The sequence below is a fragment of the Dasypus novemcinctus genome, chromosome 25 (genome assembly GCF_030445035.2).
Source record: "Dasypus novemcinctus isolate mDasNov1 chromosome 25, mDasNov1.1.hap2, whole genome shotgun sequence".
Classification (NCBI taxonomy): Eukaryota; Metazoa; Chordata; class Mammalia; order Cingulata; family Dasypodidae; genus Dasypus; species Dasypus novemcinctus.
The window spans coordinates 17,510,115-17,530,784 of NC_080697.1; the positions used below are offsets into that span (position 1 = coordinate 17,510,115).

The 20,670-nt window shown below is 49.9% G+C and overlaps 1 protein-coding gene across 2 annotated transcripts in view; it reads left to right on the plus strand.

The window, feature by feature from the left end:
- The first annotated feature begins 630 nt into the window (after window positions 1–630).
- The window catches only part of MAPRE3 (microtubule associated protein RP/EB family member 3), a 55,604-nt gene continuing 35,564 nt past the window's right edge, over window positions 631–20,670 (plus strand). For both annotated transcript variants that reach the window (XM_058287746.2, XM_058287748.2), the window contains exon 1: window positions 631–774. The gene's annotated coding sequence lies outside the window, so the exon portion shown is untranslated. The remainder of the gene's footprint in view (window positions 775–20,670) is intronic.

A 20,670-nucleotide genomic window follows, 5' to 3' on the forward strand; every position in this document is an offset into this window, starting at 1 on the left:
GGTGGCTAAAACACAAAGGATATGAGTTTAGGCGATTCTGTTGGCTGGATTTAGAGGTGACGGCGTAGACTTTTCTGGGGGGAGACGAAAGGGAATGTTTAACAAGGTAGAGGAAATTGCATTTGGGAATTAGAGTATTAGGCTCTGATGGGAAGCCATAAACCAAGAGAGGGGATAAAACACAGCCTGAGCTCTCTCATCGTCGCTGAAAGAAAACCAATCTTCTCCACTTTTTCCCTTGCTGTAGTCGGGAGAGAGAAGAATCCGTCAGTCTCGCTGCTCTAGAATCAGGTGCAAATGAGTGTTCCTTCTGTGATTAGTCAGGGTGGCAGAATTGTTACCCAGTTGCTAAGGAAAAAGCCAGGGGCTGTTCCTGGTTGCCATGGTGACAAGGTAGGGACGTTCCCTCGGTACCGCCGCCGCTGGCGCGGCGGGTCGCTGCCTTGTTGCCCTGGCAACGCAGAGGGCCTGTTCCCGCCGCCCCGCGCCTCCCGCCGCGGTTGCCAAGGCGAGGTGGAGGTAGGGGTTGTCCCCCGCCCGCCGCCCGGTTGCCTGGGAGACGGCGGGTGCCCGGGCCCCGCCCCGCCCGGACTGACAGCGGCGGCCGCATCGCGCCTGCGCAGTGCTCTCTTCCCCCGCAGTCTCTGTGCGTTGAAGCCGGAGACCGCGGCGGCCTCGACCAGGACCCTCCGCCCCGCCGCCCCCCCCGGCCGGAGCCGCAGCCGCCGCCGCCCGCGCCCCCTGCCGCCCCCCGCCGGAGCCGCCTCGCGCACCGTGAGTCGGGGCCGAGGCGACGGGCGCCCGGGGCTGAGTCAGCGGGAGGCCCGGGCCGCGCTGGGGGAGGGGAGGCGGGCTCCCCGCGCCCCCGGCCCCCGCCGCGCGGCCCCGCCGGCGCCCGCCCCCTCCCTCCATCCCTCTCCGCGGGTCCCCCGCGGCCCCCGGCCGCTCCCGAGCCACTCCCCCTGCCCTGGCCTCCCAGCCCACCTCGGGGGTCCTTCCCCGCCAGATGCGGGGCCGCACCTCCGCCCTGCGCGGGGTTTTTTTCTGCAAACTAGCCCGCGTCCGCCCTCGCCCCTTCGGACCCCCCCTGGGCCTGACACCTCCCGGCCTCGCGGGTTTTCCTCAGTGATATGCAAGACGACGAGTGAACGGGGAGAGACCCCGGGAGCCCGGGCTGGGCGGGGGGTACGGGGCAGGGAGGAGGAGATGCGGGGCAACTCCGCCTGCCCGAACCCCGGGGCCTCAGGCTCCTCACCCACACGCTCCTGCCCCGGCTGGTTGGGGGAAGCAGGTCTGGACGGTTCCGACTGGCAGCTGAGAGCCTGCGGGGCTTGCAGACTTGATTTGACGTGATCACCTGCTGTTGGGTGAAGACCCGCAGCCAGTTGCGTGGTGGCTTCTTAGTGGGGTGGGGGGCAGAGGTAGTGGAGAGAATGGGGAGCTAAGGTTGCCCTGGGTCAAGTTCTTGTGCTTCCGGTGTGTTGTTGTGAATAAGCATCTTCCAGCATTTAAAATTTTCTTTTTTTCCCCAGAGTACAACCCTGGTATAATGTGAGGTTTGGAAACAGGCCTGATAGCAAGTGCTTACTGTTTGCCTGTGTGGGGAGAGGGGGGATTGTGGCAAGAGTGGTCTCTCGAAACCTGTAAATCCTGGTGGTAACCAAATGGGTAATAGAAGATTTGAACGTTTGCAGAGCAGAGCGAAAGGAGAATTGAGGTTTCTACACGGGGTCGGTTTGAGACCGGGACCCCCTGCCTCCTGCAGCTGAGTCCTCTGGGACTGTCACCCGATAGGGCTTATAGCATATTTGGACGATTCCCTGGATTATGTTCGCGACCCATGCACCTGCCCGTCTTGCGTTCCCTGAACTCAGGATAGAGGAGGGACCCAAACTCTTTGCTTTCTCCAGACAGAGCAGAAACGCAGCTGAAGTCAGAGCTGGTGCCCACAGCCAGAAGCCGTCTCTTAATAAACATGCCTCAACTCGAGGGCTCCCAACTGCTGTGTGTGTACCTCATTGCCAACTTCCTTTCTTTTTGGCTTCCAGATTTCATAGTGTACTGTTAGGAAATAAGCGTAAATAGAAACCAGTCCTATTGTAGAAGAGGCTTTGGGATTTTTTAGTCCAGGCTGCGAAAGGCATGGATGGTGCTCTCCAAAAAATCGTAGGGAAAGAGCTGGTCGTTTGGAGTTTCTGGGGTTGCATACGGTGAGAAATAACTATTTAGGTGCTTGACTTTGCTCAATCATGGCCTATTGGCAGCCTCCTGCAAGCCACGCCCCACCCCCATGCCCATCAGATTAGTTTACAGTAGCAAAGACGGCTGTCGTCCTAGTTTTAAACATAGAGATGAGGTTCAGGAAAACTACAGCCCCCATCCAGCAGTGCAGTTTCTTCTGTTTCGAATGCCAGACTGGGGTTTGGCGGGATGCACCTGCCTCTAGCGCGATGGGAACTGTGGGGTCTGAGAGGAACATTCCTTTGGTGTGGCCCTCTGTGTGTCACATAGCTCGGCGAAATACCCGAGCAGGGCAGGAGCAGACAGCTGGAGTGGAGAGCTGCTCCTGCTGGGGTGAATGTATTTTGGGACGCGGCGATATTACTTAGGGTGGAGGGTTGTGAAGGAAGAAGCAAGAAAATGTGTCAAGGCTATGCTAGATCAGGAGGGTGTGAGTAAAATATTTCCTCTCCAGTTTGCTGCGGGTTAGTACATTTTCAGAGCATCAGAGTGGCTTTTAAATGGGGTGATTGGCCTTTTGAAATCCACACCACTGTTTTATGAGATCCTGATGGAATGCCTTTTAAACTGCTCCTCTTGGGAAACAGGACTAATACCTATCTTATACATTGCCTACCCAGCAGGGACCAGCACCCAGTTGTTAAGACCAGAGAAAGGAGCATGGCTTATAGCTGAATCAGTGCCATCGATGCCGTGGTTTTCTAGGACTGTAGCTGCTAGATTCTAAGACACACCAGCAAGTCACCAACAGCTCACTACCAGATCAAAATATATATGTATGATTGTCAGGTGCATCCTGATTTCAGAAACGTTAAAAAGGCCAGGAAATGGAAAATCTGGGACTTGAAAGAGGGATTCATGGGTCTTAGAGCTGAGAAGGAATGGTGTTTGTAGTGTTCCTGTGTGACGATGACATTACTGACCTACCGTCCTCAGGAGGAATCCACTGTGAGGATACGTCTCGACAGGCCCTTCTTCCAGGCCCGTCTCCTTCGTGGGGTTATGATTGTAACAAGATCGGCTGGAGCTGAGAACCACAGGTGGCTGCTGAACAGAGGGAAAGTTCCCATTGGAGATTCCAACCCAAGCCCTTAACGTGGTACTTTCCAGAAGCTGAGTCAGCTCACTGGCAGCCAACATCTTATGAGTTGTACCTGAATTTATCCAAGTAACATCTTTCAGAAGCAGAACAGAAAATAGAATTTTCCTAAACCAGAATGCGTCTGCCCAATTTGTTTACAAATAACACATTTGTAAGGATCCTGAGACACCTGTCCTCTCCTGATCTTAGAATTGGAGGGTCCTCAGATTGTAGAGTCCAATATCCTCATTTCCAGATTTTGACATGAGACGCCAAGAGTTAAGTTACCTGCCTTCAGTCATCCAGCTAATGCAGAAAGTATGTGAACCTACTTTGTAAACTGTGAACACTGAGCAAATGGTAGTTGGTGCTTATTAGTGGCTGAGTCAGGATTAGAACCCAGATTTCCAGGCTAGAGCAATTTCTACTACAACACATTACTTCATCCCTCATGTGTAATATTCCAGAGGGTTTTATTAGAAATAATTCAGGAGTCTTTAATTAGCCCTGAAGACAAGGGCTTGTTTTATCATCTGAGATGTTGCAGAGCCAGGCACAATTTAGTGTCGCACTGACTAATCAAATATTTATTCTTGCCACCTGAAAAATAATAAGTTTTTCTCACACATTCTGACTTCAAGAAGGTCTTGTCTTTTTTCTTTTCTTTCTATCAGCTAACAGAAAGCAAATTTGAACTCTGGTGTTTGCGAGTCTTCTCAACTTCTTATCTGTGAGGCTGTTGCATTCCAAAAAGCAAGGTGGAGAGGGCTGGAAGGGGGCTGAGAGGAGCGAGCACAGAGGACGGCCACTGGATTCTTTGCAGCACTCAGAATGTCACCTTTTAGAGGTCTGGGTGGCTGGAGGGGGCTCCTAAGTCCCATCCTAGGGTAAATGAGGAGGGCTGGTCTGGAAGCACAACAGACCTGAGCTTAAGTCCTATTCTTGCCATTTCCTGACGGTGTGGCCTTGGCACATTGTCACCCCTGAATGCTTATTTCCTCATCCATAAGTCTGGAATAATAGCCTTTGCGTTATATTTACTAAACTATAAAATAAAAATATAATGCTTTCAACATTTTATCATGACGTTGGTCCATCTTGGACCCACACTACAGCAGCCCCCATCTCTCGACAGCCTTCTTGGCGCGTTTGAGATGCACAGAGGGATTTGTCCTGTGAAGACCTGGCCCTTGCAGTATTATTCCAACTGCCCAAATTGGAGTATATGAAATGCCCCTTTGTCTCCCTGTATTCAGCTGACCTGGTTATCTGAAAGACTGGCGGACCAGCAGCAGTTGCCTCTAGGAGAGCACAGACTTGGTGTGTGTGTGTGTGTGTGTGTTGGAGGAGGCCAGTCTGGGGAGTCGGGGAGTGAAATGATTTTGAAATGGAAAAGTGGCTGAGCTCTTGCTTGTGGGTGAAGCGCTCGTGGCCTTCATTCACTGCCTCCACCATTGGAGGCATAACTTTAAGAGGTGACTTTGCTCAGATCAGCTTCTGCTTACAAGAAATCCAGAGGGCTGGGAAATGAGCTCTCCGTCTTAGGAGGGAAACCTCGCTAAGGAGAAGGTAAAGGGAGGTCATTTTGGATGGCAATGAACAAAGCGGAGACCATCCATAATTAAGGAGCCAGGCAAGCCGTTCAGGTGGGCGAAGGACAGAGTCATCCTCACTCCATCAACCAGATACATTTCAGTAGGCGAGAAAATACCCATGTGGAGGTGCCTCAAGTTTGAAAAGATAAGAGTGTTTACCTCTGGAAAGTGGGATTTGGGTGGATGGGAGAGGAGACTCAAAGGGGAACTCATTTTTACTTTACCTGCTTTATGTTTGTGCTGTTTTAAGAAGCATGTGTGCTTTTATAATTTAATGAAGGACACTAGAGTTGGTGCAGGTGGTTTTTCGGTCGATACATTGGTCTAGAAGAAGCAGACGCCTTTACCTCCAGCCTTCAATGCATGGGGCAGAAGGGGTTAGATTGCCTCCTTCAAGTGGGTCAAGCCAATTTTCACCAAACCAGGATCTTCCAAAATGGCCTTCTTCCTTCACTGACCCTCTACCTCTTCCTAATCTTTCCCTTCCCTTCTTGGGAATGGTCTCTTCCTTCTTTTGGCCAGATGAAGCCATTATTACTATTCTAATAAGCTAATTTAATTTTCAACTGTTGGCTAAAATGGCATCTGACCATACAACCCTTATAAAAAAAACCCATACCTCTTCCTTAACATCAAGAGAACTTGAAGTTTAAAGGTAGTGCAGCTGAAATGCTGGCGCAGTCTTTTATTTAGATCAGGCCTAGCTGATAGAGCATACCTTTCATATTGTGATTTACTTACTGCTTCTGTTAGGAGTTACTGATAAAATCATTAAGTATTGCTGAGCTTTTAATTTTGTCATAAATTGGCCAATTGTGTTTCCTAGCCAAATGTTCTGTTTATTATAGAATGATGACACATCTATCATTTGGGCTTGTACTTTGGGTTGCTTACCCATTAGCTAAGATGTGTTATGCTGAGTAATTCACATTCCATCACCCAGGCATCCATTTGGCCAAGAGTACAAATTTATGAGACAGTTGGCCAAGGTTGGTGGCACATCTTGTGGCCAAAGATGGGTTTTCCTTGCTGTGGAGTTCACTGGACAGTGCTGCCTGTCTTAGTTTCCCAGCTGCTAAAACAAATCCCTTACCATGCATTGGCTTAAACAATGGAATTAATTGGCTCACAGTTTTGAGATTAGGAGAAGTCCAAAATCAAAGTGTCCGCAAGGCAATGCTGTCTCCCTGCAGGCTGTGGTGTTCTGGGCCTGGCTGCCAGGGATCCTTGGTTCTTGGCTTTTCCATCACATGGCAATACACATGGCGATGTCTTCCACCTCCCGGTTCTATTGACTTCCAGCTTCTTCCCATGGCTTTCTCTATGTCTGAATTTCATTCTGCTTATGAAGGGCTCCAGTACTCCAGATTAAAGGCAAACCTGATTCCACGGGGCCACAGATGAACTGTAGTAACATCTTCAAGAGGTCCTATTTACAATGGATCCATCCCCACCAGAATGCTGACCGAGACTAAGAGTGTGTCCAAACTGAGATACACATTTCAACCCACCACATTGGCCTGAGCCAGAGATTTATTTGCATCAGCACCATACCCCATCAACTTTGCTAATTGCTAAATATTGTAACCCAACTTTTTAGCATAACATTAGTGTTTTGAGCTCTAGGTGCTTCATTTGCCTGGGATCAGTAAGCTCTTGACCTGTCTAAAACATTTTGGCTCCATGTAAAAGTCATTTCAGTTCCTGAAGCTATTTTCTGTATATAAGAGATATAGACCACTTGAATGATACATTTAAAATAACTGAAGGAGGAAACCGGACTTGGCCCAGTGGCTAGGGTGTCCGTCTACCACATGGGAAGTCCACGGTTCAAACCCCGGGCCTCCTTGACCCGTGTGGAGCTGGCCCATGCGCAGTGCTGATGCACGCAAGGAGTGCCATGCCACGCAGGGGTGTCCCCCGCATAGGGGAGCCCCATGCGCAAGGAGTGCGCCCCATAAGGAGAGCCGCCCAGTGCAAAAGAAAGTGCAGCCTGCCCAAGAATGGCACCGCACACGGAGAACTGATACAGCAAGATTACGCAAACACAGATTCCTGTGCCGCTGACAACAACAGAAGCGGACAAAAAGAACACGCAGCAAATGGACACAGAACAGACAACTGGGGTGGGGGCAGGGGGGGAAGGGGAGAGAAATAAATAAAATAAGTCTTTAAAAAAATAAAATAAAATAAAATAAAATAACTGAAGGAGTATGACTTAAAATATGCCCAGTAGTTTTGAACATGTTTATCAAAAGCCTTACAAATACACATACCCTTAGACAAGAAATTTCAGTTCTAGGAATATTTACAAAACCAAAGGTATATGTAAAAATATTTGTTCAGTTATTTTAATCAATGCAGTATTAATAATATCAAATATTTAAAACAACCAGAAAAGCCATCACTTGGGAATTGGTCAGGTTCTACCAGATAAAATACTGCATAGGCATTAAAAATCTTGTAGAAGAATATATATTGATATCAGAAACTTTTGATATATTCATGAAAAAAGTAGAATTCCAAATAGTATGTAGAGGATAGTTCTATTTTTATAAAGAGAAATATCTGTAAGGATATACTAGAAGAGCAAATGCTAAATCATAAATGATTATCTTTGAGAAGTGGGCTTTCAAATGAAAGACATTTTTTTTTAGTGCTTTTCAGTTTTTTCCAAGTTTTTCTGCATTACGCAATTATAACTTCTATTTTAATTTTATAAACCAGTGACTTAAACCAGTTAGAGCCCATGTAGTAGTATCTAAGAAAACCACTAGATTCTGAATGCTTTATGATTATTTTGTTTCACTATTGTCATGCTGATGATGAACACTTCTCAAAGAAATGGCTACTTCATTTCTTCTCTGAGAGATGGAGTGCCTGAAGTGTTCTTTTGTGGGTGCATGACTTTAAAACATAGCCTAGAAACTCTGAAGTCCATTCATCCAAACGAAGTGATGGCTCTTGACCCAAATAAGATGTAAAAAAAAAGTTTGAAAAGAAAGTGGGTCTTAAGTTAGTTTTTCTTTGCCTCTTAACTTGCTGTTTCAGTTTTCCACTGACTTTCCAGAAGGTTTTAGTAGAACCCTGTAGACCGCCGGGTTCTGAGGGGGTTTTCTTTCCCCAGGTCTTTTCAGAGTCTCTGGCTTCCCAGGCCTCTGCTGTCTCGGGGCCTTGTGGGAGGCGCTTGTGTTTGGGTGCTTGGGTCTCTCCCGTGTGCCTCGAAGGGCCGTGCCCAGGCCTGCAGCGGCCTCCTTCCTCCCCTCCCCCTTGGCCGTAGTCTGTTCAGCACCCACTCAGAGCCCTCCTCTTCTTCCCGGGCTGCAGAAGGCTGGGTGCCCACCAGAGGCCGCCTGATGGGCAGAAGCCCTCTGCAGGCCTTTTGCCGCCCCAGGTCCCTGGAGCCACTGGCTGTGTCGGGAGCGGCTGGCCGGCAGCTGTCCTCATGCCTCATCCTTTCCATCCACACACATTGCGCATTGCCTGGACGGTCCAGTCCAGCAGACCGACACCTGCCTTCTCCCGGTGGAGTCTGCCGGCATCCAGGCGCCGGGAAGCAGGGCTTCTGGCCTCGAGCTGGGCTCCGGGACTCGGAGTGGAGGGACATATGTCCTGCCGCCCAGCACGGCCTGTGCTGCGGTCAGTGTTTGCTGAGCAGGATCTGCCTCCACTTGCAATGGATTCTAGACCACACTTGTCCCGGCTGGGGTGGAGGCCTTCCCTGCCGCCTGCCGTCATCAGCGAATGAGTCCTTGAGCACGGCTGGCTAGAGAAGGCACCGCCACTTGGAGAGAGTGTCGGGGAAGCGGTCCTCTTATCTGGAGGGCATTGTTAGCCTGGCCACCTTGTCACGTAAACGGTGTTTCCTGACCAGTAAGAAATGAAATCTCAGCTGCTTCTGAGTCAGCAAGACCATAGTTGGACTGAAGGACATGTGTTGTCCTGTAAAGGGGCAGGCCCTGGACCCCTGGATGGTATTAAATACCCCTTCCCACATGAGGAGTGTTTCACTGAAGGCTTATCTCTGCTGCTGTAATATAGACCGTGCAGCCAGACTTTTCCGCAGCACCAGACTTTTGGCAGCCAGCCTCAAACCGCCTCCCATCCCATTCCCTGCAGATTATTGCCACTTCTCCGGGACTCTGATTTATTCTCTGATTTGTTCTGATTTTAGGTGAGCCGAGCTCACAGCTGAAAGTTCCCAGTTTTGGTATCCTCTCAACACCTTTCAGTGACAGGGCCTCTGCTGAGTGCAGAGATGTGTAGTGCTGGCCCCAAAATAGCAAGGTGTGATGCTTTGATATAACTTCCAGGTTTATAGGTTATTCTTATAAATAAGTATATTTGTCTTCACCAGGCCTTGTTCTGCGTTTACTCTGACAAGTATTCTCCAAGCCCTTCCTCTGTGTTTTATATTCTTAGACCCTGTGGGACAGGAAAGAAATGAGCTTCAGCCCCTGCCCAAGAGGAGGCTGTGGTGTGGTTTGGAAGGACAGATGTATGTGTGCAGTGATTAGCGTCCAGGACAGTTCTGGACGTCAGCAATCCATTTCCAGTGCTTTACAGTTTAAGACCTAGTCTCTGCCCTTTGGGAATTCAGGTAACATTCTGATGAGGGAGTTGGACACAGAGTTACATGTCCTTACAACCTAAGGGGACGGGGATGGTCGTGGCGATGAGAGAGGGTGCTTTGGTAACCCAGAAGGAAGAGTCATGCCCAGCCTGTGAGCGCCGGGGAAGGCTCCAGAGAGGGGGACACGCAGGGGCCAGGGGTGGAGGAGGATGCAGAGCTCACAGGGAATCCAGGCAAAGAAAATGAGAACTGTGCATTGTGGGTCTTTTGTACCATAGAGTCTGTGTTCAAAAGGATTCCAAGAGGAAAAGAATGGTTATGAGCTAGAATTATCAGAAAACACTCCACAAAAGAAGCAGAAGCTGACCTTGCCCAGAGATGAGCAGCCTCGGAGTGGACAGGACCCTGGGGGCCTCCCGTGGGGCAGGGCACAACATCAGCCAAGGAAGGGCCTTGGGAGCGAGGGTGACAAGGACTGTGAGCAGGTCAACCAGACCCAAGGAGGGTGGAGGCTGGTTTCAAGTTTGGGACCGTATTGGCGACATTAGCCAGAAATTAGGAAGTTGAAGAGACCATTTGGAGGTGAGTTTAGTTTTAGACATGGAGAAGTAGAGGTGACAACGGGGACATCCAAGGGAAGTGACCACATGGAACCAGGGCTCAGGGTGAGGCTGGGGGTGGCACTGTGGATGTGGGAGTCACCGACACAGAGTGGGAAAAGGGAGAGAGAGAGAGAGATGTGGGGAAGGATGGATGTTTCAGCGGCCAGGGAAGAAACAGTCTCAGAGGAGAGCTGCAGGCCTGCTCATTCAGCTCGACTTACAGATTGAACTAGAAGAAAGCCGTGAGGATTGCTGAGTAAAACACGGACAGGGAAGCCAGACTACCTAGAGTTAAGGGGGTAGCAGTAGACTCTATTTTTTCTCAGCAAACATATATAAAGCTATAGTAAGTATGCATTTGTGTATACATATTTTTTTGGCATATTAAATGTGTTCCATCTGCAGATCTCTATATCAGCATGTTCTATGTATTTACGACTTTAAGTGCCTCGTTGCTTCTACGGTGCCTCATGATACTGACTTGAAAATACGCTTAACCATCAGTCTCTCATTGGGCAGTTGGGTTGCTTCCACCATTTTTGCAAGTATAAATATCTCTCCTTGAACATCACCCTACAGGTTACTTTTTGGGGATGGGGGATGGTTATTTCTTGGGGATATATCCCATAAAGTGGAATTACAGAGACAAAGGGCGCAAACAGTTTTGTTTGTTTTGTTTAAATGGGCTCCTTGCGCATTGTCCCCATGGTGATCCAGCCACCTAACAATTAGAACAAGAGGTCTGTGTTGACTTAAAATGTTTTCTGATAATAAGGAGGTCTGAGCATGTTTGATGGCAGAAGGGTAAAAAGGAGTTCTTGAAGGAAAATATTCCACGTGCAAGAGAGAAAGGAAACAGGAAAGAGTGATTTTGAGGTCACCAGGGAAAGGTCAGTTTTGCTGGGGAGGGAAGGAGCCCCTCCTCTGAGACTGGTAGCAGGAGAGGGGGTGGCTCTTTCTTCCCCTGACGTTCAGGGTGAAGTCCAAGGAGATGACCGGGCTTCCCGCTAAGACCTTCATCTCCCCAGTAAAACAGAGCCCAGGCCAGGGGCTGCGGTGGGGGGTGGGCATGGGGGATGAGGGGGGATGGCGGTGAGAGATTGAAGTCTTGAAGATCTGAATTAACTGCTGTGAGAAATGAGCCTGGGCATATAGGAGGGATGAATGAAAGTCTTGTTGAGCAAGGGTGAGGGCCGAGGTGGCCCACGAATTCATAACAAATCCACGTCAGAGTCGCTCAGGCTCTCTGGTCCGGAGGAGCAGCATTGGGGGCGGCGGGGGGTGGGGGGGGTGCCAGGCTCTGGGGCCTGCTTGGCACGTTCGGGGGGGGTTTCTGAGGAGGCAGAATCTCAGGGGCAGGGAGGCAGCTGGCCACAGGCCGGGGGTGGAAGCGCCCAGATCAAAGATGGGCGCCGGTTGTCAGCTGGCGTGAGGGGGCAGAAGAAGCGGGTCTGGAATCTGAGGGGTGAGCCGTGAGGGGGTTACTGACAGGGAGATTTTTATTTGAAGTTAAACCTTTGGAAGGGGCTGTTTCCTTTTCGTTTTCACCCTTGCATAATGTTTGGATTTATTTTCAACGTGGGCATATATTACCAGACACATTTTTTAAATCAAAAAATTAAAATCTCAGAAGCAGAGCTGTGCCTTCCGGGTATGGCTGGATGGCTTAGAGGGAGGAGAAATGAAGGTGGAGCAGGACCATGGAATCCGGCTTAAGAAAGCGTTAGACTGGGAAACGGACTTTGGCCCAGTGGTTAGGGCGTCCGTCTACCACATGGGAGGTCCGCGGTTCAAACCCCGGGCCTCCTTGACCCGTGTGGAGCTGGCCATGCGCAGCGCTGATGCGCGCAAGGAGTGCCAAGGGTGTCCCCCGTGTGGGGGAGCCCCACGCGCAAGGAGTGCGCCCGTGAGGAGAGCCGCCCAGCGTGAAAAAGAAAGAGCAGCCTGCCCAGGAATGGCGCCGCCCACACTTCCCGTGCCGCTGACGACAACAGAAGCGGACAAAGAAACAAGACGCAGCAAATAGACACCAAGAACAGACAACCAGGGGAGGGGGGGAAATTAAATAAATAAATAAATCTTTAAAAAAAAAAAAAAAAAAAGAAAGCGTTAGATTGTGAGGAGTCTCCCCTTGTCAACCTCCTAGAGTCCCAGCTTGTCACTAGACAGTGGCGCCAACCACTAGCCCTTATCCTCCCGCAAACCAGGAGCGTTTAAAACCTAAGAACAGAACCAGCCGAGGCGGCAGGCAGGCCTGGCTTAGCTGTGCTGGGGCACCTTCTGGCTCTTCCCAGCTCCTTGACCCCACACCCTACTGAGCCGTTCCTCTCCAGCCCTCACCAGGAGCACATTTATGCGTGGAGCATGGGTTCCATCTCGGTCCTCACTCATCCCCTCCCCCAGGTGCCTTTGTGCAGTGACAAACTGACCAGCACCAGGTGTCAGCCCTGCTTCAAGTGGCCTAAGTTGCTTGCGACCTCTGGCCCCTCCTAAGTGGCTTTGACTGTCCCTGGCAACCTTGGCTGTGGCCTTTATTTCACTTTCTGGATTCACGTTACCTTCATGCTGCACAGCCGAAGCCAGCTGGGAGACCTTGCTTGTGCATTTACACAGCTCACCCCGTAAAGCAGTCCAGGCTGATAGCAGGAAGCTGAGCGAGGTGGAAACGTGTGGAAAGTGAGATGCAGGAATCAACAGGGAGAGAGGAGGGAAACGGATGTGGCTCAAGAAGTTGGGCTCCTGTCTACCATATGAGAGGTCCAGAGTTCAATGCCCAGGGCCTCCTGGTGAAGGCGAGCTGCCCCACGCAGGAGTGCCACCCTGCACAGGAGTGCCACCCCGTGCAGGAGTGCTGGCCGTCACAGAGAGCTGGCGCAGCAAGATGATGCAATAAGAGACACAGAGGAGAGACAATAAGAGACGTAGCAGAACAGAGAGCTGAGGTGGCTCAAGAGAATGATCACCTTTCTCCCACTCCGAAAGGTCCCAGGATCGGTTCCCAGAGCTGCCTAACGAGAATGAAAGCAGTCACAGAAGAACACACAGCAAGTGGACACAGAGAGCAGACAATGGAGGGAGGGGGGAGAAATAAATAAGTAAATCTTAAAAAAACAAATGGGGAGAGGAAAAGCCAGGGCCACTGGTCTGCGTTCTTTCCAGGGCCTTAAACTGAATGTAAGCCTTGCCTGGACATTTTGTAAATACTCTCTCAGTAAGGCCGGGGCCTAAGCAGGAGTGTGGCTCCTGGCCAGTCTCAACCAGGAAGGAACAAACAGCTTGCAGCACAGGCTGCGGGCCAGGCGGGGTCAGAGCTCAGGTGCAGAGTTTTGCATATAGAATTAACTGGACTCTGTAAACACAGCCTCCTGCCATTGTTCTTTCCTCTTTTTCCTAGTCAGCCTAGGTGAGCATAATTAGCCCTTGGCACATAATTAGGTAAAACGAAGAGAAAAACGACAATGATAGACTGCTGTGTGGTAAAGAACTCTGAGTTAGGAGGCAGGAGGCCTGGGGCTTGGTGTTACGTGACCTTCAACAAATCACATCTCTTTGATCCCCAATTTCCTTTTCCGTAAGATGAGAGCTTTCTTTGTGCTGTTCCCTCTGCCTGGAACATCCTTTCATGGCTTCTTCCCACTCTTAACCTCCCAGGCTTGGCCTAAGTCTCCCTCGCTCAGGGAAGGCTCCCCTGACCTCCACCCCAGCTCCCTGCCCCGTGTCAAGGGTTCTCAAATTGTGGCGCCTGACATGCTGGTGGGTGGTGAAATCAATTTGTTGGGTTGTAACCAGCATTTTTTTTTTTTAATGAATTTACCAGAAGACATCAAAATGCATTGTTCATAGGAAGATAAGAATTATTTTTAATGAAACACTTGCTTTGCTTGTATACATATTGGGTTATAATATAAAATGTATTTTTTATTATTCAAAAAGTTTGAAAGCCATTGCTTTCAAAATACTCCAGTCCTGTCTGTTGCCCTTAATGTGACTGTAATTGTGCAGTTATTTGTATGCTCATTTTATCACCACGCATCCCTCTCACTAGAGGATAAGCTCTGTGGGGCAGAAACCAGTACTGACTCCTTCACCCATGTAAGACCCGCCACGTAGTTGAGGCTCTAAAAGCAGTTGCTGAACGGATGGATTTCTGAGGTGTCTTCTGGCGATGTCAGTCCAGAGTTCCATGAAACTCCCAGGAGTGAGTAGATAGTGACTGCAAATGAGAAACTAAAGGCCTCACATTTGTCCCTAATGGGACTAGCAGGTCTTTGACTTCTCAGTCTCCAGGCCAGGAGTAGCCCTGTCCCCTGAGAAGGCACAAAGCAGCTCCTGTCAGGAGGAGAAGGGGAGAAAGAAGGGGTTCCCCCCCCCCATTCAGAAAGGCTTCCCTTGGGCAGAGGCGAGGCAATCGGAGGCCGAACCCCACACGGGCCTGTGCCTACAGGAGGAAGGAGTCAGCTTTTCAGCGCTGCCCCCCAAGGGTCGACTCCCTGCCCCCCTGGGTTTGGGTGACTAGACCCAAGCGTAGGCCCCAGGGCTCCTCTTCTTCCCATGGCACCGTCCGCCCTGCCTCAGTGCTCCAGAGAACTATCTGCCGGCGGGGTGTGCCGGCCTGGCCAGCCTAAGAACAGGTAGGACGTGTGCCCTGTGCCTTCCCAGATGAACAAGGCCCCTCCTCGCGGCCCAGGGAACTTGCCCTGGCCCAGAGCCCCGGAGGCCCCCTCGAAGGTCCAGTCAGGAGTGCTTAAGAAGGTCCCATTTGCTCCTTGGTCTTAATCGCTCATCATCTGAACCCAGGTGGTTTGGTCAGAGTCTAGTTATTCTGTGGAGATGGTGTTGCTTGCCTCTAAGAGCTCCCAGAACTGTTAGCTGAAGCTTCTTAATTTATCGCCTGCTCTCAGCTTGGTTTCCTGGAATAGACAACTCCTCTAACAGTCTCTCCAAAGACGGCCTGTCGGCTTCCCTGAGCTTTCCACGGCACCTAAGCCACAGCTGGGTTGTTGAGGGCCGGGGTGGGGGAGCCGAGAGGAGCACCCGGGAAGCCCTGGTGGCTGCCTCTCCCCGGCTCCCTTCCCCTCACGGGGGCTCTGGGCTCTGGAGAGGCCTCCTTCACCAGCTGCCGGGCCTTAGCCCTTCCTCTGAAGAACACGCCTGAGTTTTTACGTCACTTGTCTCACCCTCACCCCAAGAAGTTAGAATTTTGAAAAAAAAAGTTTATTCTCAAAATCAGTTACCTTCCCCATGTACTTCTAAAAGCGTGTGTGTCCTTAACTAATGCCTTTAATGTAGAGTAGTCACACAAAGAAAGCTTTTTGTGATAAATGTAATTTAAAATTGCCTTTGAAATTAAATATTTAAAACTAAAGCATATAGAAATGTGTAAGGCGGAACGTGGAAGGTTTGCATAATCCTGTCCCCCAAAGAAAATCACTGCCACTAGTCTGTCAAATACTCCTTTTTTTTTTCTCTCTACACATGCTAACATTATTTTTTAAAAGCAAAACAAAACCAGGGGAATCTTAGCATTTTTCATTTATGGGAAAAATGAAAAAGAAAAGAGGAAGTGAGAAAATTAAAACCACCCGTGATTCTACTAGTCGGCCATAGAGGCCCATAGGGGTGGTTTGGGATGTGTTAGCGCTGCTTCCCCCCAAACCCACCCCAAGGAAATACATAATCCCAATAAAAAGATGTGCTTGTTCTGCAGATGCGGCTTCAAGACCTTTAATCACTCCCTCTTCCCACCAGATTCCCAACCCCAGCCCCTCCATGTCGAAAACTGTCACCACCATCACTTCAACCACTGTTAACATACTGCCTATTTCACACCTATATCTTGTAACTAAATTAGAATTGTATCCATTTATAGTTTTTCCAGGAGTTGTGTTCAAGTCTCAATGCAAGATAAGTGTGGAAAGTACTTCCTGTTGCCCCAGAAAACATTTCACTTAGTTTTGTTTTTGTCCCAGTAGCACTATTTCTAAGATACTGAAATAACATGTCAGGGAACTTTTTTTTTTAAAGATTTATTTATTTACTTATTTCTCTCCCCTTCCCCCCCACCCGGGTTGTCTGTTCTCTGTGTCTTTTTGCTGCATCTTCTTTGTCAGCTTCTGTTGTCAGCAGCACGGGAATCTGTGTTTCTTTTTGCTGTGTCATCTTGTTGTGTCATTTCTCCATGGGGGCGCCATGTGGGTGCCGGGAATCTGTGTTTCTTTTTGCTGCATCATCTTGTTGTGTCATTTCTCCGTGTGGGCGCTGTAAGCAGGCTGCACTTCCTTTCGCGCTGGGCGGCTCTCCTTACTGGGCGCACCCCTTGCGCGTGGGGCACCCCTATGCGGGGGACACCCCTGTGTGGCATGGCACTCCTTGCGCTCATCAGCACTGCGCGTGGGCCAGCTCCACACGGGTCAGGAGGCCCAGGGTTTGAACCACGGACCTCCCATGTGGTAGATGGACGCCCTAACCACTGGGCCAAGTCCACCGCCCAATGTCAGGGAATTTTGTTTTACACTCACCCTTGGAGATGCTTTCAGTGCGCTAGTGAAGACACTGAAATGTAAGAGCAACGACTCGTTTCAGATCAGAATAAAACTCTGCCTCGGTTAGACTTACCTACAGGTGTCTAAAGTTTACAGAAGCACTGGAAGGAGTAGAAGGGACATTCCGGGTCTTGCCTTTGTCCTTCTCCTTTAGCCTAGTTATCAGCCTTGGAGGTTGTTAAGACACGTGCCCTTGAAACCCTTTTCTTCACTTTTGGGGTAGAGGACAAGGCAGGATAGTGGTCCTTCCCTAAAGTCAGACCGAATCCCACCTGGGCATCCCTCACAGCCCTGAGGCTTTTCACACACTGACCTCGTTCCGGAGTCTCTCCTGCACGTTTCATTTCTCCATGTGCAGATACGCAGCCCGAGGGAGTTCCCCCGGCTGCTCTGCATGGGTGAAGGTATTCCAAAAGAAGAAACGTGGCAGGAGCGGGCTCTGGGCCCAGGCCACCTCCTCAGGTCTGGCCCAGACAAGCATCACCCCCCACAGCCCAGGCCCCAGGACAACCAGTGTAACCCAGAGCAACCTCCAACAAAGAGGGACTCTTCAGCTTAGAGAGTCCAAGTGAGAGGGGAGATGACCGGGCTGTTCTGAGTTCCCTGTTGCTGCTCTAACAAATCACCACAGACTTAGTGGCTTAAAACAGCCCAGATGAATATCTTACAGTCCTGGAGGGGAAACGTCCAGAATGAGTCTCAGTGGGTTCCGTGGGCTAAACGGTGGCTACCAGATGACCACTCCCATTCCCGGAACCTGTATTACCTTCTATGGCAAAGGAGCAAATACTAACTTATATAACTGAAGATGTGATTGAGTTTAGGATCTTACAAGGAAGAGCTTCTCCTGGATTATCCAGATGGGCCCTACATGCAATCGCATGTGTCTTTGCAAGTGCAAGGCCGAGTTCTGAAACTCTGGAGTGCGGAGACACTGTGACCCCTGAGGCAGAGACTGGGTGATGCGGCCGCAAGCTGATGAGCCACCACAGCCTCCAGAAGCTGGAAGAGACAAGAAACAGATTATTCCCTGGAGCCTCTGGAGGGAGCTCAGCTCTGCTGACACCTTGAGTTTGGACTTCTGGTCTCCAGAAGTGTGAGGGAGTATAATTCTCTTGTTTTCAGCCACCTAGTTTTTGGTCATTTGTTACAGCAGCTCCAGGAAACTGATACTGTGGGCTGAAATCAAGGAGTTTGCAGGGGTGTCCTCCCTCTGGAGGCTTCTAGCAGCACTGCACTCCTTGGCTCATATCCCTTTTATTTTCCTTAAAGATTTAATATATTTATCCCCTCAACCCCAATCCCCCCACTGTCTGCTCTCTGTGTCCATTTGCTGTGTGTTCTTCTTTGTTGGCTTGTTTTCTCATTAGGCAGCTCTGGGAACTGATCCGGGGACCTTCTGGAGTGGGAGAGAGGTGATTACTCTTTTGCGCTACCTCAACCCCCTGTTCTGCTACATCTTCTTATTTTCTCTCTTTGTGTCTTGTTGCAGCATCTTGCTGCACCAGCTCTCCACGTTGGCCAGCACTCCTGCACGGGGTGGCACTCCTGTGCAGAGCGGCAATCCCGCGTGGGCCAGCACTCCGTGTGGGCCGGCTCGCTGCATGGGCCAGCTTGCCCTCACCAGGAGGCCCTGGGCATTGAACTCTGGGCCTTCTATATGGTAGACAGGAGCCCAGTTGGTTGAGCCACATCCATTTCCCCTCACATCCCTTTGCCACTTCAACCTTGGCTCCCGTCGTCACAGCTGCCCTCACTCAGCCCTGCTGCCCCTCTCACCTAAGAACCCTTGTGATTGTATTGGGCCCACCTGGATAATCCAGGATACTCTTCCCATTCAAGGGCTCTAACTTACCGACATCTGCAAAGTCCCCTTTGCCATATAAGGGAAGACATTCGAGGTTCTGAGGGTTTGGATATGGACAGCTCTGGGGGCGTTGTTTGGCCTACCATGGCTGTATAAACCCAAAGGGTGCGGGTGGGAATGGGAGATCCCCGTGTCCAAGTGTTCAAGCTACACACTCTAACTAGAACTTGGGGGAAAACATTTCAACACCCAAGAAAACACTTCTTTAAGCAGAGGTAGGAAACATGGAACGTGTGGCCCTCACAGGGCCTTCCAGGCACAAAGTGGAGATGGCCAAGGCCAGCCATGGTAAAGAGATGGGGTATGAAGGCGAGCCAGGCAAGGCAAGTTCAACCTCTCATCTTCCGAAGGGGTTCTGCCACAGCACTCACCTTTGTGCTTCTCAGACAAAGGTGCCAATGCTGAAGAGGACTTCAATCTGGCCTGGTGAGGGTATTTTATGCAGCTATCACTAACAAAGCCAGGGCTTGTGGACACATGGCCTATTGGAGATGAGCCAAGGCTGAGGCATAAGAAGCAGTATACAGGGAAGTGGATGTGGCTCAAGCAATTTGGCTCCCATGTACCGTATGGGAGGTCCAGGGTTTGATTCCTGGGACTTCCTGGTGAAGGCAAGCTGACCTGAGTGGAGAGCTGGCCCATGCAGAGTGCTGGCCCGAGTGGAGAGCTGGCCCACATGGAGTACTGGCCTGTGTGGCAAGCTGCCCTGAGCAGAGAGCTGGCCTGAGTGGAGTGCTGACACAGCAAGATGACTCAACAAATAAGGATAGACAATAAGAGATGCAGTAGACCAGGGAGCTGAGGTGGTGCAAGAGATTGAGCACCTCTCTCCCACTCCAGAAGGTCCCAAGATCAGTTCCCAGTGCCACCTAAAGAGAAGACAAGCAGACACAGAAAACACAGGAAATGGACACAGAGCAGACAACAGGTGGGGGGGGTGGCGGCGGCGGGGGGGGGGGCATATGTGGGCCTGGGATTAGAGGTAATGGGCAAGTTGATTATAAGGGGAGAGTTACAAGGCATGTGGGAGGTGTTTTGGCTTCCATTTTAGAAGCTGGAAGTATTTCCTGGGAGGTGCTGGTCAGAAGAGAGAGTGAGGATCTGAAGAGCCACTGTTTGTAACACATTTGCATCTAGAGGTACAAACTCAGGAGGAAGCTACCCATTGAAGACATGCTTTTGAAGCCAGGAGGTAACTGAGGCAGTTTAAATCTGTATCAAGCCCATCAAAAGCAGAGCTACCGTTCTGCTCCTGCCTGTCTCTGTAGCGCTGGAAAATAATTTCTTCCTCCAATGTAAATAAAACTTCCTATTTGGAAAGGATGAGAGGGCATTAATTATTAATGTTTATTTTCATATTTACAGATGAAAGGCTTGCTCACTTCAAAGAGGTAGAATTGGGACAGGGAAGAGACTTAATTTTAAGCATTCACATTATCTTCTAGAAAGCACACACGCCTATTTGGAAAAAGTTTTTCATGATTGAATATAAAGTTGGGGAATTTTTAAAAGAGATTTGGCAATGAATAAATGGATCAGAGAAGACTCTTAGGACGGAAACCTGTCTTTGTGTTCCCTAACCATCCAATTCATTTCTAGAACAAGGCATTAGACAAAGGTGTCAGCCTGCAGCTACCTCCTCCGTGCTTGTGAGACAGTATGAGAAGTTATGGCGAATGCCTTGGCACCTCGTCAGATAATTAATGGCTTGCTTCTGCTTCATCTCCTCTTTTCATAGCACAAGGGTCTGAGACTCCAGTTAATGAAGTTCACTTGAGACAGAAGTAGCTTGTTAGATACTTGCTGTAGTTTAGTGCATAGAACTCAAGGTAGGGGGCACATAAAAAGCCCATCGTCCTCTCTGTGCACAATGCTGCCGCCGCCTCCTCGGCAGGCAGCCCTGCAGGAGCCAGGCCAGTCTTCCTTGGTGGTCTGGGCAGCCTCACCGACGTGGCACCAGTGACTGTAAGGGGACCAAGTAGAAAGGGAGACAAATCCTTGAGAGTTTTTAAATACAAGGACCTTTCAATGTCTTGGCATTCTGTGATGGTATGAGGCAATATCTATCCAAGTCTCTAGCATTCTTTCCAGCTTTCTCTTTAAGAAAAAAAAAATTCTTTGTATGTGATCATCAAGAAAGAACACTGCCTACTTTAGCTGCTTTTTAAA